The sequence below is a fragment of the Nyctereutes procyonoides genome, unplaced genomic scaffold (genome assembly GCF_905146905.1).
Source record: "Nyctereutes procyonoides isolate TBG_1078 unplaced genomic scaffold, NYPRO_anot_genome, whole genome shotgun sequence".
Classification (NCBI taxonomy): Eukaryota; Metazoa; Chordata; class Mammalia; order Carnivora; family Canidae; genus Nyctereutes; species Nyctereutes procyonoides.
The window spans coordinates 160,580-177,684 of NW_026575001.1; the positions used below are offsets into that span (position 1 = coordinate 160,580).

At 42.6% G+C, this 17,105-nt stretch overlaps 1 long non-coding RNA gene across 1 annotated transcript; it reads right to left on the bottom strand.

The window, feature by feature from the left end:
• Window positions 1-831: 831 nt before the first annotated feature.
• Window positions 832-15,819, bottom strand: LOC129514373 (uncharacterized). Its single transcript, XR_008665439.1, has 3 exons — window positions 15,609-15,819; window positions 9,018-9,175; window positions 832-845 (listed from the first exon to the last, which is right to left on the bottom strand). It is a non-coding gene; the product is annotated as an uncharacterized LOC129514373 (long non-coding RNA).
• Window positions 15,820-17,105: the final 1,286 nt, after the last annotated feature.

Sequence of the window (17,105 nt, forward strand, 5' to 3'; positions counted from 1 at the left end):
AGGGTACACTTGTCTACTATTAGCAAGTTGAGCTGTTCCTCCTTCCTCTTGTAACTGTGAGCCTACTTCGCATTCGGAGTGTATGTATGTTGTGGAATAACATGGAAGCTTATTAACCTGCTCTGTTTTGGTTAATACTGACTGATGGTTATAGGACACATCAGGAGATATACTGGTGTGATCTTGAGCTTTGAGCCACAGTTACCCCAAGCTGATAATTTACCTTTCAGGCACATTCCACTAGGGCTCCCTAATTCAGGTGCCTTTGACCAGGTGGTTTACATGGTGACTTGTGGAAAAGAGATCGTTTTCTGCAAATCCATGGGCTGTGTTTATTTGTCAATCATAAGTTGCGCATAATGTCACTAGCGGATGGAAGGTTTCAAAGTTTATGTGTCTGTGTCCCAGGTATTTCTCTAGATTCAGAGTCAAATGGTGGCACGTATATTTTAGCATGGATCCCTCCGTATGCTGCTTGTGAGATGGCAATCCACCTCATCCATTGCCCTACGTTAATCTTTGATTGTCTGTAGATTCGCATGCAAGCATCTCCTTTTTTTCCTGTTTCCACAATCATGAACTGCTTTGAGAGCCTTTTCTACCACAGGTGAAATTCCTGGTACAGTACACAAGAGTCCCTGGATGTTAGGAATCTGCCTAGGGATTCTCTTCCTTCTTGGAACACTTGTGCTGAAACAATACCGACAGCTCTGTGTTCTTCCTCACAGTAAAATAAACTCTCTTGTTAAGGGAAAAAGAAGAAAATAAAGAGCACTCACTCACCCCTAGAACATCAGCACTGCCTCTTCATTTTCACTATCTTTCTTTCCTTCATTCTGTCTCCCCTGCAGTGAGAGAGAGAGAGCTTGGTTTGGGACCATCATAGTGCTGCATAAGAGGGTTTTGTATGCATCCCACTTAGGCCACCTTGAGTGTTTCAGGTCAGTATTCCTTTTTTTTTTTTTTTAGTTTATTTTTTTTAACAAATTTATTTTTTTATTGGTGTTCAATGAACCAACATACAAAATAACACCCAGTGCTCATCCCATCAAGTGCCCCACTCAGTGCCCGTCACCCATTCACCCCCACCCCCGCCCTCCTCCCCTTCCACCACCCCTAGTTCAGGTCAGTATTCCTAACACCTCTGGGGTCAACCAAAACTTCTGAATACAGCATGATGTGCACATCAACTTCACTCATCCTTCAAAAATTCCAAGGATTTTCATTCAGGGGTTTCAGAAAGCAGCTCATGTAGAATGTACCAGGTGAAACCTGAAGATATCTCCCATGATCTCTTTTTCTGAGCCAACAGCCATCACCTTGGCATTTATACTCATAGCTTTCCCCCTCAGTTCTGGCCCTGAATGACCATGGAAGGATATCAATAGGTATCTTGTCAGGCCTGCAACCTTCTCTGGAATTGAGCGACAGACCCTCTACTAAGAAGCAGCTCATCTGACTCAAGGAGGTACCAGGTATCTCCTCTCTGGCTGCACTGAGATATTCACCACATTTACTTTCCTGGGATGTGGACATTTTCTTTTTCTTTTTTTTTTTTTGACATTTTCTTTTAAAGATGTGGCAAGTTATGATTTACCAGCCTCTTTCTTCTGCATAGACACTGACACAAAAGTATGTATCCTGGTCACACGCACCCATATTTCAGTAACCATGACTCAGTATGCTGGTTGAAGACGGAAGTAGAGAGGAAGAAAAGAGAAACCCACTGTCTGAAGAGAAGGGACAAGTAAAATGACCTATGTTCTAAGCCCCTTGGCAGAGATGAAGGTACCCTACACTGGGTAGCTATGAGAAAAGAAATGGAGAGGATCAAGCAGGTCAGGACATTTACTCTGCACAGATGTGCCAAAACCAGGATACTTATATATGCTGGGAGTAGCCAAATGTGAAAGAGTGTATGGAGTATTATGCAGGATGTGTGGGGTCAGAGAACGGAATGTAGCATGCCCTCTGTGTCTGTTAGTTTTCATTTGCATGCAATCCCTGCAGCATACATGAGGAAAAATTTCATGTGGTTGCCACCGCAGGTAGGGAGTTCAAAGGCAGAGACACCCCTTGGGAGCCGTCACCATGCAATGCTAAGGTTTTTCTCTGATTGGGCAAAATTTCTATCCAATGTGGCATCTCCAAAGCAGTTATGGGGGGGAAAAAAGAGGGGAAATTTATATATATATATATATATATATATATATATATACACACATATGTGACACATAAACATATCTGTGTGTCTATTATTAATGAAAAAGTGAATGCTGAATGATTGAGTGGGTCTTTTAAGGACAGACTATAAAGACACTCTCAAAGACAACTTCCCAGGAGGGGCTGCTGAACAATGGTCCTCACTCAGGTCATCTGACTGTGTGGATGAAGCCACTGGGCTCTCCATCTGTCCTACGGACTCCACCACTCTTACCCCCAATCCCCACAACTCACCTGGGGCACTCTGTGGTAGAGTGACTGAGGCTCCCGGAGGTGAGCATGGGCAATCTACCTCCCTGTCTTCTTACATAACAGAGCCCCTGTCACTTCCTCCACAATGGCCTACTCTTGAGCCCTTAAGCTAGATGAAGTAGCTGGGTAAATGCAAAAAGGAGCCAATAACTCAAGGAGAAGACATGAAATCCAGGTCCTGGTGTCAGCTATTGTTATGGAATCAATGTCCTCAGAAAGCAAGGATTCTGCCCTAGAACCATATGGGTATCCATACAAAAGTGTGCCAAGAAAAGAGGGTCCCAGTTGCCAGGATATCCACATTTAAAACTCTTAAGAGAGATGTGGGATGAATCCACAGATGTATGTATTATTTCAGATGTTACTATAGGTATATTCTCATTGCCATCAAGAAGTCCAAATATATGAGATACCACTTCCCACAACACCACAGGACAGTCAACCCCATTTGGGGGCTTCAGTGTCCTCAGGCACCTTTTTTGATCCTCAAAGGGCAGAGGCAGAAACCTCACAAACAAGCAGGGATGGCATTTCTGGAGCAACAGTTCCATCAAGCAGATACTTTTTAAAGCAAAGCCTGCAGCACCTTCGGGTCTTCTGAGGAAGGTTTGTGAGGGGATGAAGGGTGGGAGTGGGGCACCCACAAGATTCTCTGGGCCAGACCCAAAACACACCCAGGATCAGTGAGAATTAACACAGGGTGGATAGAGACAGACTCAGCCATCAAGTAGGGGATGCAGGCCTCCCCAGGCAGTGGGGGCGTGGCCTTGGCTGCTGCCTTGTTAAAAAACAAAGAGCTGAAGTTCAATTCCAGGGAATCTGGCCTGTGGATCCTTGCCCTTGGTGCAATAACAAGCTCAGCCAGTGAGGCCCCTAGGGTTTCAGGGCCCTGGGGAACCCAGGACCAGAAGCTCCAGGGTCAACTGCCATCCCTCAATGGGGTAGCATCTTGCAGACAGGATGGAAAATTTCCTGATTATTTGGTACTAGACCCAGACAAGGAAGAGTAAGGCAGGTACACTGCAGGTTTGAGTTAGAGCTGTGTTTTGATTACTTTGGCTCCCTCTACAAAGAGAATCTGGGTCTTAGGCCCCAAAGTATCCCAGAAAGCCCTCCTTGTCCCATATGAGAAAGGTTGTAGGTATGGGATAGAACAGAACAGGATCAGTATACTGAAAGGAACATCGTCCTCCAGAATGAAGGGATCCAGGTCTGTTTTCTGCACTACTTGTTGAAAACGTCACAGCTCAAATGCAACCTATTCCTCAACCTCCCTTTCAGTGTATGGGCATATGACCTGAGTCCTCTTGTTTGGGGACTCTCCTGGGATTTCTTGTAAGGGTCCATGTTCTATACATGGCCAGAGGGGTGCACTGAGACCATCCTGGTCTAGGAACCAGTCAAACCATGTCAGTCAGAACCCGGCACTGGGAACTAAGCAAAAGATTGTTCAACACCAATAGGCTATGCTTATATAAGGCCAGAAGTATAAAATGAAGGGGCAGGGAGTGGGTTTCCACACTCTTCCAGGAGGGGTGAAATCAAGGAGCGTGTGTGGAGGGAAGAGTTGAACATGGAAACCTGCTCGTAAAAGCTAGGCAAAGAGCATGAGCTACCCCAGAGGTTCTTCTGGAAGCAGACTATCACAACAGCTGAAGTCTAAAATGAATTGCTGTGTTCCCAGCAGTATGTGCCTTGTTCCTATCTTAGAGAGACATGCTTGATCTGTGGAGGATATGGGTGGAGGGCGGTGTCTCTCAACCCAAGAGCTATGTGGTATTCTAAAGACACCTGTCCTTGTATCTGGCCTATATTCATTTTGGCTAGGGTATATCCAGCCAAATCATGTTTCCTTTTTTTTTGGGGGGGGGGGTTCTCTTGGTCTACAAATTAATGTATTGCTCCAGAGGCCTGATGCGACTGAAGGCTGTTAGAAATCTTTTAAATCAATTGAGAAAATCAAGCAAAATTTTAAAGAGCCTCTACTGCATGCCATAGACCCCCAAAGAAAGGCAAGTCACAATCTTAGGTTATCCTTTTCATCCTCAAAACACTGTCCATGCAGGATAGCAAACAACGGTTTAGGTGGAAGGTAAGATGTCTATTTTTATGTCAATCTACACGTGCACTGACATAGAGGTTTACCCGTCTCCACCCAGGTATTTTGTTCTGGTTTTATATTAAAGGAGACTCACCAAACTTTGACCCTGCAGGAACCTTTCTGCTTTTCTCCCCTCAAGAGAGAACACACTTCTCCCAAGTGTTCAGGTCCACAAGGACCACATTCTCATTCTTTTTATGGTAGGCAGTGTATATTCCCTCTCATGGCTGAATAACAGGACATCCCACTCTACCTCCAGAGGGTCCTTTTGGTCCCTTTCTACTTCTCAATTCTACAAATCCTGGGTGAAAGACACTCTCTTGGATGCACTCCTCTGCTCATTTATATGTGAATGTAATTCTCCCCTATTTTCAGAGAAGCAACAGAATGAACCAAAATTCTCATATACTTTCATTTTTTGATCAATGTTGCCAAATGGTTTTCCAAGAGGAGTACCTAAAATGCATCCTGCCCAGTATTAGATGTTCCAATTCCAACAGAACTGACTAGTCGTCTTCACTGAGGTCAATATAAAAGGTAAGAGGGATCCCTGGGTGGCGCAGCGGTTTAGCGCCTGCCTTTGGCCCAGGGCACGATCCTGGAGACCCGGGATCGAATCCCACGTCGGGCTCCCGGTGCATGGAGCCTGCTTCTCCCTCTGCCTGTGTCTCTGCCTCTCTCTCTCTCTCTCTCTCTCTCTCTCTCTGTGTGTGTGTGACTATCATAAATAAATAAAAATTAAAAAAAATTTAAAAAAAATATAAAAGGTAAGAGGTATATCCTGATGAATATGCAAATACCTGCCTCCACTCCATGTGTTTCCTTCTATCTCCTTGACTAAAGTAGGTTTACACTGATATGGAGTCTAAGGCTTCATGGACGCTTGGGCATCAACCAGTTTTGGAAAGCCCCCTTTCATGCCATGCTTTGAACTAGATTCTCCAATTTTCAGATATTTTACTTTGGCTCTCATCAGCAAATAAGGGCCTACGTACATTCAAAGCACAAATAGGAACAATGGAAGATCCTAAAGAACATGACTAAGCATTGTGTATTCCCTATGTTTGAAGGGAACCACTGTATGCCATATTTAACTAGGCCTTGAAAAGAAAAGCAATGCAATATTTAGAACTGTTTTATTCTGATCCTCTTAAATTCTGGTTTATGGGGGTACCTGGGTGGTTCAGTGGGTTAAGCACCTGCCTTTGGCTCAGGTCATGATCTGGGATGGAGCCCTGCATCTGGGCTGTTCAGTGGGGAGTCTGCTTCTCTCTCTCCCTCTGCCCCTTCCCCTGCTCATTCTCTCTCTCTCTCTCATTCTCTTATTATAAACAAACAAACAAATAAATAAATTCTTTTTAAAAACCTGATTTATAGGCTCCACAGTACTCTAAACTTAGCCTATCTTGTTAGGTACACTAGGGTGTCAATACCCTTTTCAAATTAATCAATTGAGAGCTATATCATCTTCTGGAATCACTGGATTAATGTCTGTTGCCCATGCTTCTTATCTGCAATGGTCTAGCCAGGCTGTGCTCCTTGGCTTCCAGTAAGATTACCAAGATCCTCTTGTTTGGAAATATACTTGAGACCTCAAGTAAGAGGTTCACTCTATCTTCAAGTCAGCATGAACCCTTGTCAAAAGGGTACACTGAGATCACCATGCTCACAGTACTGGGGTAGAGACCACATGAGACTGTTTGTTTGGGTCTTGGCCTGTGCTCAGCAAATAAGGTCTCAGTCAGCATCTTCCCCACATAACATTAACTTCCAAAATCTTTGGATTTTCAGCAAATGTGTTAAAGGAGAAATCCAAAGGTTTTAGCACCTTCCAATGAGATACTAAAAAAAGCAGTAACATTTGAATTCTGTTTGCAACACTACACTTAAGAGAGAAAACAAAATATTTCAGAGAATTGATTTGTAACTTTTCACACAACTTTTACCCCCCCCCAGTGCTGGAAAAACCAAAACTCAGAAGCTATGCTTTAAATTTTTTTCACCTTTCCTAGAGATGGTAAGAACAAATATGGAAAATATTTATAACCTTCACTGAGGTTAACAAAATTCTTAACAATCAAGGACCTTACCAATTTTTTTTCAGCCTGATTCCATGGACAAATATTCCATTACTAAAGAGATTTATATTACCAACAATTAAAGATCATATACCTAGGAATAATCTAACAAAAATATGAAAAACTTACATGAGATAAACTTTAAAGTGTCCTGAAAGACAGAAAAACACACTTAAGAGTAAAAATGTATTATATTCTTGAATAAAAAGATTCAACCTCTTAAGTATGTTCATCATCAGTTAATTTTTTTTTTTAATTTTTTTTTTAACTTTTTTATTTATTTATGATAGTCACAGAGAGAGAGAGAGAGAGAGAGAGGCAGAGACACAGGCAGAGGGAGAAGCAGGCTCCATGCACCGGGAGCCCGACGTGGGATTCGATCCCGGGTCTCCAGGATCGCGCCCTGGGCCAAAGGCAGGCGCCAAACCGCTGCGCCACCCAGGATCCCCATCATCAGTTAATTAATCTATTCTAATCCCAAGAAAAATCCAAAAGGCTTTAGAAGGTCCTGTTGTTTTCCATTATTCATAAGGGACAACAAAATAAACAGGCAGGAATATCAGGAGAGTTCTGATAATGAATAGCCATGTGGTGGGATGACTAGCTCTACCATATATAGAACAAAAAGGCCAAGAATAGACACCAAAATGGGCTACTTTCTTACACCATACACAAAAATAAACTCAAAATGGATTAAAGACCTAAATGTAAGAACTGAAACCAAAACTCCTAAAACACACATACACAGAGGCAGTAAACTCTTAAGTCATCAGCCCAGGCAATATTTTTCTGGATATGTATCCCAAGGCAAGGGCAACAAAAGCAAAAATAAACAATTGGCAGAATGGCAAACTAAAAAACTTTTGCACAGCAAAGGAGACCATCAAAAAAATGAGAAAGCACCCTACTGAACGGGAGAAGATATTTGCTAATCATATATTCAATAACAGGTTAATACTCAAAATATATTAAAAAAACTCCTACAACTCAGTAACAAAAAATAATCCCATTAAAAAATGGCCAGAGGACCCAAACAACTATTTTTCCAAAGACATACAGACGGCCAACAGACGTATGAAAAGATAACTGACATCACCTAACATCAGAGAAATGCAAATTAAAACTACAGTGAGATATATCACCTCACACCAGTTGGACTGGCCAGTATCAAAAAGACAAGAAATAACAAGTGTTTGTGAGGATGTGGAAAAAGGGGAACTCGTGCACTACTGACGGGAATGTAAACTGGTGCAGCCACTATGGAAAACAAGGAGATACCTCCAAAAATTGTAAGTAGAAATACCATACAATCCAATAATTCTACTATTGAGTACCTGAAGAAAACAAAAACACTAATTCAGAAAAAAACATATGCACCCTATGTTTACTGCAGCTTTACCTACAATATCCAAGATATGGAAGCATCCATATGGAAATGCCACTGATAGATCAACGGATAAAAATGTGGTACATATGTACACGATGGAGTATTACTCAGCCATTAAAAATGAAATCTTGCCGTTTGCAGCAACATGAATGGACTTAGACAGTATTAACTAAGTGAAGTCAGAGGAAGATGAATACCATGATTTCACTTACATGTGGAATCTAAAAAAACAAAGCAAACAAGACAAAAAACAGAAATATTCTCAGAAATACAGATAACAAACATATTGCTGCCAGAATGGAGGAGGGTGAGGTGATGGGTAAAATAGGTGAAGAGAATTAACAAGTACAAATTTATAGTTATAAAATAAGTAAGTTATGAGAATGAAAAGTAGAGCATAGGGTATATAGTCAATAATACTGTAGTACAGATGGCAACTACACTTATTGTGGTGAGCATGTCATAATGTTATGTAATTGAATCACTATGTTACACAGCTGAAGCTATTTTTTTAAAGATAATTTATTTTTAGTAATTTCTACACCCAGTGTAGGGCTCAACTCACAACTCCAAGATCAAGAGTCACATGCTCTTCTGACTGAGCCAACCAAGGTATTCCCACCTGAAACTAACTTAATACTGTATGTCAAAGACACTTCAATTAAAAAAAAAAAAAAGAATAGACCCAAAGGCATAAAAGAATTTAGCATAGGGGGTGCCTGGGTGGCTCAGCTAGTTAAGCATTTGACTTCAGCTTAAGGTCATGATCTCAGGGCCTAGGATCAAGCCTGCATTGGACTCCACACTAGGCTGGGAGGCTGCTGCTTGTCCCTTTCCAACCACCCCCCTCCCGCCCCCACACTTGTGCCCTCTCTCTCTCAAATAAATAAAACCTTGGGAAAAAAGGGGATTTAGCATACAAAAGCCTCCTAGATCAGTGGAAGTAAAGACAGATTTGGGGCCAAAGAGTACCTACCTAGAAAAGGTTCTTGGGGGACGCCTGGGAGGCTCAGCCGTTTCAGCATCTGCCTTTGGTTCAGGGTGTGATCCCGTGGTCCCAGGATTGAATCCCACGTCGGGCTCCCTGCATGGAGCCTGCTTCTTCTCCCTCTGCCTATGTGTCTTTGCTTCTCTCTGTGTCAGTCATGAATAAATAAACAAAATCTTTAAAAAAAAAAAAAGGTTCTTGGTTCTACACACAATAAGCCAGGATAAACTCTACATGGATCCAAGAATTGAATGTGCAATGAAGAGAATCATATAACTATTAAAAGAAAGCATGGGCTGATTCTGTTGTAACTGTACAGTAGGAAAAACCTTTCTACCTTTCACTCAAAACCCATCAAACAGGATACATATGAACAGATAAAATTCACCGTATTAAAACAAAAACTCATAAAGTCAGAAGAGCAATGATAAATAGGAAAAAATACTTCCAACTCACAGTAGGCTTACTAAAACAGAGGAAGCTTTAGAAATAATTTCAGTACCACCCAGAGTAAAATATTAACAGTCCACAGAGAAACACAAAACTACCCTAAATATACAAAAAGGTTCCTTACCAACTCAAGGAAAATCCAAACAAAAATTGCACTGTTAGACAATTTCTTACACATCAAGAGTTTCTACTCGTGACCTGCCCCTCTGAGGGGCTTGTATTACCAGTTTATTGTATTAACTTTTTATGTATTAACTATATTCTTGACCCTGTGTTGAATCTGGCTCATCTTTTTTTTTTTTTTAAAGATTTATTTAGGGGTGCCTGCGTGGCTCGGTTAAGCATCTGCCTTTGGCTCACGTCATGATCTCAAGGTCCTGGAATCAAGCCTGCTACACTGGGCTCCCTGCTCAGTGGAGACCCTACTTCTCCCTCTCCCTCTGCTGCTCCCCCTGGCTTGTACTTGCTTGCTCTCTCTCTTAAATATATAAATATTTAAAAATAAAGTAATTGAAATAAATTTCAAAAGACTTATTTGAGAACACAAGCAGGAGGGGGAGAGGGAAAGAGAAGCTCAAGCAGACTCTGCACTGAGCATGGAGCCCAACATGGGGTTCAATCTGACCACAAGATCATGACCTCAGCTGAAACCAAGGGTTGGATGCTTAACTGATTGTGCGACTCAGGGGCTCCAAATCTGGCTCATCTTACATGGTCTCAAGTCATCACTTGTTATTTTCTTGCAAGGATTTGTCCTACACGTGCAGAGAGTCAAATGCCTTCTCACAGGATGATGTTTTTACACAAAGTGTGGAGCCAATCTCTTTGAATACTTAAAATGCGTGCCATCCCTTATGTGAAAGTCCCTAACTCTTAAATTTCAATTGCTATTTCATGCCATCAAATCTTCTTTGCAGAACTTATGTGAGGTGTTAAATTTTGGAAATAAGACCAAACATTTGCCTCAATATCAGTAATAAGAAACACAAGCACACACTATCATCCAGAAATATCCAACATAAATGTGTTTTCTTTCCTTCTAAACTTTTCTGTCTATATCTAATTGGTTCACTTCATACGTATTTTTTTTTTTCCCCCGGGTGTCCCCTGCTTCTCAAAAGTTTGGGTTACACCATTTCACTTTTATGAAAGACCAACATCAGTACGGTAACAGCTTTCTTTGCAAAAGTAACAAATCTTGGATTTTCTTCAATTAGCAAAACCAGGTACTACTATTGTTCTTAAAAGGGATGTGGCCTAACAGTAACTGTCAAACTTTTGAAAGTGTGGGACCCTCTTAGCTTTATGCCATTTCAGCTTAAGATAGGTTTCACAGGAATTTCTTTAATTTCTGATAGGAAAAACCTGTATTGCCATTAGTCTTCATTACCTTTGATAACCTGAAATTGCTTAAGAAGCTTGTTTCTTTCAGATCCTCCTATTGCACAGAAAACTGTAAAAAGATGAAAATGTAAACCACCAGTAATCGTATTGCTTGAGGAAAGCCCCTGAAAATTTGGGGGCCTAGTTAAATGCATTTGTGGAAATAGCTATTATTTTAGGTCAAAAATTCATTACTAACATCTGTGCTGTTTGATAATCATCAACTTTTCCAAAAAATAGTGTTTAAAAATCATAACTTAGGGATGCCTGGGTGGCTCAGGGGTTGAGCATCTGCCTTTGGCTGAAGTCGTTGATCCCGGGGTCCTGGGATCGAGTCCCACATCCGGTTCACTGCAGGGAGCCTGCTTCTCCCTCTGCCTAGGTCTCTGCCTGCCTCTCTGTCTCATGAATAAATAAAATCCTTAAAAAAAGACATAACTTAAATTTCTATTTTGTCTTTAAAAAGAATAGAGATATGGTTAGAAAATGGTCTGAAAGAGCCTCCTCAAAATTCTACTCCCTTGGAGAAAACACAATCAACAGCATGGCTCTTCCACCTGCTTTATTTTTGTTCATGAATGGCCAATGAGATACGTGTATCTGGATAGGTATGTGACACATAAACACATGTGTATAAAGCAAACTTTGTCCTTAGTTCATTTCTATAAATATAATTATGTAACCTTTTTGTTTTTCAGATTTCACCAGGGTCTGAATAAGGTGTGACATCTGTCATAAATAAACATGGACAGAATGGATTTGTGGGAGTTCTGATACTACAGAGTAGGAATCATTTAATGAATGAAATACAGTAAGGTCATAGAACTAACAGAAAGCTATTAAAAGTTTTAAATATACAGGAATATAAGAGGCTGGATTCCGCTCAAAAATTACTAGAACTGATACAGGAATTCAGCAAGTCGCAGGATATAAAAATCAATGCACGGAAGTCAGTTGCATTTCTATACACTAACAATGAGGCAGAAGAAAGAGAAATCAAGGAATCTATCCCATTTACAATTGCACCAAAAACCAGAAGATACCTAGGAATAAACCTAACCAAAGACGTTAAAGATCTGTACTCTGAAAACTATAGCATACTTATGAAAGAAATCGGAGAAGACATAGAGAAATGGAAAAATATTCTATGCTCATGGATTCAAAGAACAAATATTGTTAAAATGTCTATGCTACCCAAAGCAACCTACACATTCAATGCAATCCTTATCAAAATACCATCAATGTTTTTCACAGAGCTGGAACAATCCTATAATCTATATGGAACCACAAAAGACCCCGAATAGCCAAAGGAATCTTAAGAAAGAAAATCATCAAGCTATATTACAAAGCTGTGATCATCAAGACAGTATGGTACTGGCCCCAAATCAGACACATTGATCAATGGAACAGAATAGAGAATCCAGAAATGGACCCTCAACTCTCTGGTCAACTAATCTGACAAAGCAGTAAAGACTATCCAATGGAAAAAGGACAATCCCTTCAACAACTGGTGTTGGAAAAATTGGACAGTCACATTCAGAAGAATGAAACTGGGCCAATTTCTTATGCCATACACAAAAATAAATTCAAAATGGATGAAAGACCTAAATGTGAGACAGGAATCCATCGAAATCCTGGAAGAGAACACAGGCAGAAACTTCTTTGACCTTGGCCTCAGCAACTTCTCACTAGACTCATTTTCTTTTTTTTTTTTTTTTATAAATTAATTTTTATTGGTGTTCAATTTACCAACATACAGAATAACACCCAGTGCTCATCCCGTCAAGTGTCCCCCTCCGTGCCCGTCACCCATTCACCCCCACCCCCCGCCCTCCTCCCCTTCCACCACCCCTAGTTCATTTCCCAGAGTTAGAAGTCTTTATGTTCTGTCTCCCTTTCTGATATTTCTCACACATTTCTTCTCCCTTCCCTTATATTCCCCTTCACTATTATTCATATTCCCCAAATGAATGAGAACATACACTGTTTGTCCTTCTCCGATTGACTTACTTCACTCAGCATAATACCTTCCAGTTCCATCCACGTTGAAGCAAATGGTGGGTATTTGTCGTTTCTAATGGCTGAGTAATATTCCATTGTATACATAAACCACATCTTCTTTATCCATTCATCTTTCGATGGGCACTGAGGCTCCTTCCACAGTTTGGCTATTGTGGACATGGCTGCTAGAAACATCGGGGTGCAGGTGCCCCGGCGTTTCATTGCATCTGAATCTTCGGGGTAAATCCCTAACAGTGCAATTGCTGGGTCGTAGGGCAGGTCTATTTTTAATTCTTTGAGGAACCTCCACACAGTTTTCCAGAGTGGCTGCACCAGTTCACATTCCCACCAACAGTGTAAGGCAAGGGAAACCAAAGCAAAAATGAACTACGGGGACTTCACCAAAATAAAAGCTTCCGCTCAGTGAAGAAATCAACAAAACTAAAAAGCAAACTACAGAATGGGAGAAGATATTTACAAATGTCTTATTAGATAAAGGGTTAGTATCCAAAATCTATAAAGAACTTATCAAACGCAACACTCCAAAACAAATAATCTAGTTAAGAAATGGGCAGAAAACACGAATAGACATTTTTCCAAAGAAAACATCCAGATTGTTAACAGACACATGAGAAGATGTTCAACATCATTCATCATCCAGAAATTACAAATCAGGTGCCTGGGTGGCTCAGATTAAGCATCTGCCTTTGGCTCAAGTCATGATCCCAGGGTCCTGGGATAGAGTGCTGCACAGGGCTCCCTGCTCAGCGGGGAGCCTGCTTCGCCCCCTGGGGCTCCCCCTGCTTGTGTTCTCTCGATCTCTGTCAAATAAATAAATAATTTTTTTTTATAAAAAAGGAAAATACAAAACAAAACTACAATGATACCACCTCCCATCTGTCAGAATGGCTAAAATTAACAAGACAGGGAACAACATATGTTGGAGAGGATGCAGAGAAAGGGGAACCTTCTTTAACTGTTGGTGGGAATGCAAACTGGTGCAGCCACTCTGGAAAACAGTATGGAGGTTCCCCAAGAAGTTAAAAATAGTGCTACCCTACAACCCAACAATTGCACTACCAGGTATTTACCCAAAGGATACAAACATAGTGATTCGAAGGGGCCCCTCACCCTAATGTTTATAGCAGCAATGCCCACAATAGGCAAACTGTGGAAAGAGCTCAGATGTCTTTTGACAGATGAATAAAGAAAATGGAATATTGCTCAGCCATCAAAAGGGATGAAATCTTGCCATCTGCAACATGGATGGGACTAGAGGGTACACTTAATAAATCAGAGGAGGACAAATACCATATAATTTCACTCATGTGGAATTTAAGAAACAAAACATATAAACATAGGGGAAGGGAAGGAAAAATAAAAGAAGACAAAAATAGGGAGACAAACCATAAGAGGATCTTAACTATAGTAAACTAAGGGTTGCTTGGAGGGGAGGTGAGTGGGGATCTAGGGTAACTGGGTGATGGGCATTAGGAGGGCATGAGATTGAATGAGTACTGGATGTTATATAGAACTCAAGAATCACTAAAATCACCTCTGAAACTAATAATACACTATGTCAGTGAAATTGAATTTAAATTAAAAGAGACTAGATTCTTTCACTTAGGTCATTTTACCTCTTCAAATTTAGCCCCCCTGCTAAGTTATACATCAGGAGGAGCACAAACTACTTGTGAAAATTAACCCTGGTCTCACCAAGTCCCATCATGGATGACATCTCCTCATATTCTCTTGCGACCTATTATGTGAACCTAATGGTTTTACTTAAACTATTTACTTTTTTTAATTTAAATTCAATTAACACACAGTATATTTTTAGTTTCAAAAGTAGAGGTCAGTGATTCATCAGTACCACGTAATACCCAGTGCTTGTTACCTCACCCAATTATCCCATCCCCCTTCGCTCCAGCAACCCTCAGTTTGTTTCCTATGACTATACTATATGTTGGCAAATCGAACTCCAATAAAAAAATTTAAAAAAAAACAAGAGTCTCTTATAGTTTGTCTCCCTCCCTGATTTAAACAACTTACAGGACGCAATAGTTTCCCAGGCCAGTCACTGGCACCGGGTTTCTCGCAAGATTTTCAGGAAAGTTTGTCAGAAATGAGTAGAGAGGATTGAGTCCAACACGGCCAACAAGGACATCTATTCGTCTCTCATTCCCTAGAAGCAGCATGTTTCTTAATACGATTTTTATGTTTTTTTTTTTTTAATCAGAGTTCGACTTGCCAACATAGAGTATAACACGAGAAGTTACTTCTCTCAAGATACGTTCCGAGGAGCCCTCCATCCAAACCGACCAAGCCGAACCTCCCGCGGCCACGCAAATGGAGAGGAAGGACAGGGGAGAGAGAAGGGATCCAGGGGACCCCCCCGCAGCCACAGGGAATCGCTCCCGGGCCCTCGGCCGGCCGGGGGGGGGGGCGTCCGTCCGGGAGAGCTGCTACCGGGCTCTCCCGCGGCCGCGCCAGGGCGCACAACTTAGAACTTAGGCGGCGGTCCGTTCCCGGCGCCCACACCCGACCGGCCTCGCCGAAATGCCAGTCCCCGCGGCCGCCAGCACCGGCCGAGGTCGCGCGCCGGGCACAGGCTGCCAGCACGCTGGGGGACCGGGAAGGCCCCCGGGCTCGGAAGGGCCGCCCAAGCCCGGCCCCCAGCCCCGGGGCCCCTCGCGGCCGAGGAAGGGAAAGGAAAGGCAGCGGGACAGAGGCCGAAGGACCCACCTGGCAGAGGCCGCGCGCCGGAGGGACAGAGCCCGGGAGTTGGGACGCTCGCGCGGGGTCGCACGGTCTGATTGGGCCCCGGGCCACCTCTGCCGCAAAGCAGCGCCCTGGTCGCTCGGGCAGGCCACAGCCCCCCCCCCAGCGCCAGCGGCTCCCACTCCCCGGAGCGGGTAGGGGATGAAGGTCCGGGGGGAGGGGTAAGAATCCGGGTTCCTCGGCGTTGGCCCCGCCCAAGGGAGTGGAGGGGCAGGCTTAGGAAGGTTCCCGGGCGCTTGGAAGGGGCGGAGAGAGGTGGGCGTGGGAAGGTAAGAGCCAAAAGCCGTTTTTTGCATTTGCTCTGGAAAATCAATTTGTCCTTCTTGTAGGGTCCGTGCCGGCAAAATGATGAATGTGCTGAAACAAAATTTACCGTTCAACGGTCCCAAAACCATTTAGAGGGAAAAGAAGTTTAAACAAATACACTTCCAAACGTTGTTACAAGTTTGCATCATTCATATGCATGAAGTTATCAAAACTTTTATTGCTTCCTCCCCAGATGAGTGTTGGGATCCGAAAAAATGCAGGCACTCCTTCCTCCCCATCGCCTCCCTCCCGCTCTTTGCCGAGGACCTGCTAGGGAGTCGGCGCTCTTGCATAACTACTGCACACTGCCTAGGTGGATAGGGATGTCCTGGGTCCGAAGGAATCACAGCGACTGGCAGGTTTCTCCTGCCTGGCCGGTATATTTATCGATTTCTTCCTAACTGTTGAAAGAGGAACATGTTGGTCTGGCAAAATAATGCTCCCATAATGGAGACGCGTGTAGATTATGAGAGGAAAAGGAACCTAACAGGTGACGCTGCCACTCGAGATGAGGGGTATTAATTAGTCCTGTATCCTCCCAGCAAGTTCTAATCTAAGGAGAGAGAGAAATGCAAATAAAAACAACTGTCTAGTGGCATCTGCGTGGCACGATGGGTTAAGCATCTGCCTTGGGCTCAGGTCTTGATGCCAGAGTTCTGAGATCAAGACCCCCTAGGGCTCCCTGCTCAGTTGGGAGCCTGCTTCTCCTCTCCTTTTTTGCTCCCCCCCCCCCTTGAGCACACGTGCTCTCTCTCTCTCAAATAACATCTTAAAATAAGAAAAACCCAACAATTGTCTTAGGAGCTCCCTAGGCCTATGGGTAACCACCAGCTATTTGGTTACTCAACAGTTGACTGAAGATATTTTTGTTAACTCTTCTTATTTCCATTGACAAATGCAGCCTTTTCTTATTATTTTTTTTAAATCTTCACAAATACAGGAATACAGACATACTTTAAGGGAGAGCTGAAGTCACCCCTGCCCACACCTGTATTGTCCCTTCAAAGATCACCTGCTGTCCTGCTACTCCCAGCCTGGCTCAGGCTCTGACTCCCAGACCCTTTTTCTCACCCATTTCCCAGTTGTTGGGGCAGAAGTGGTGGGAATTTCTAAGGCAGAAGGAAGGAAGACAATGAAGACCCTGAGGGTCTTTGT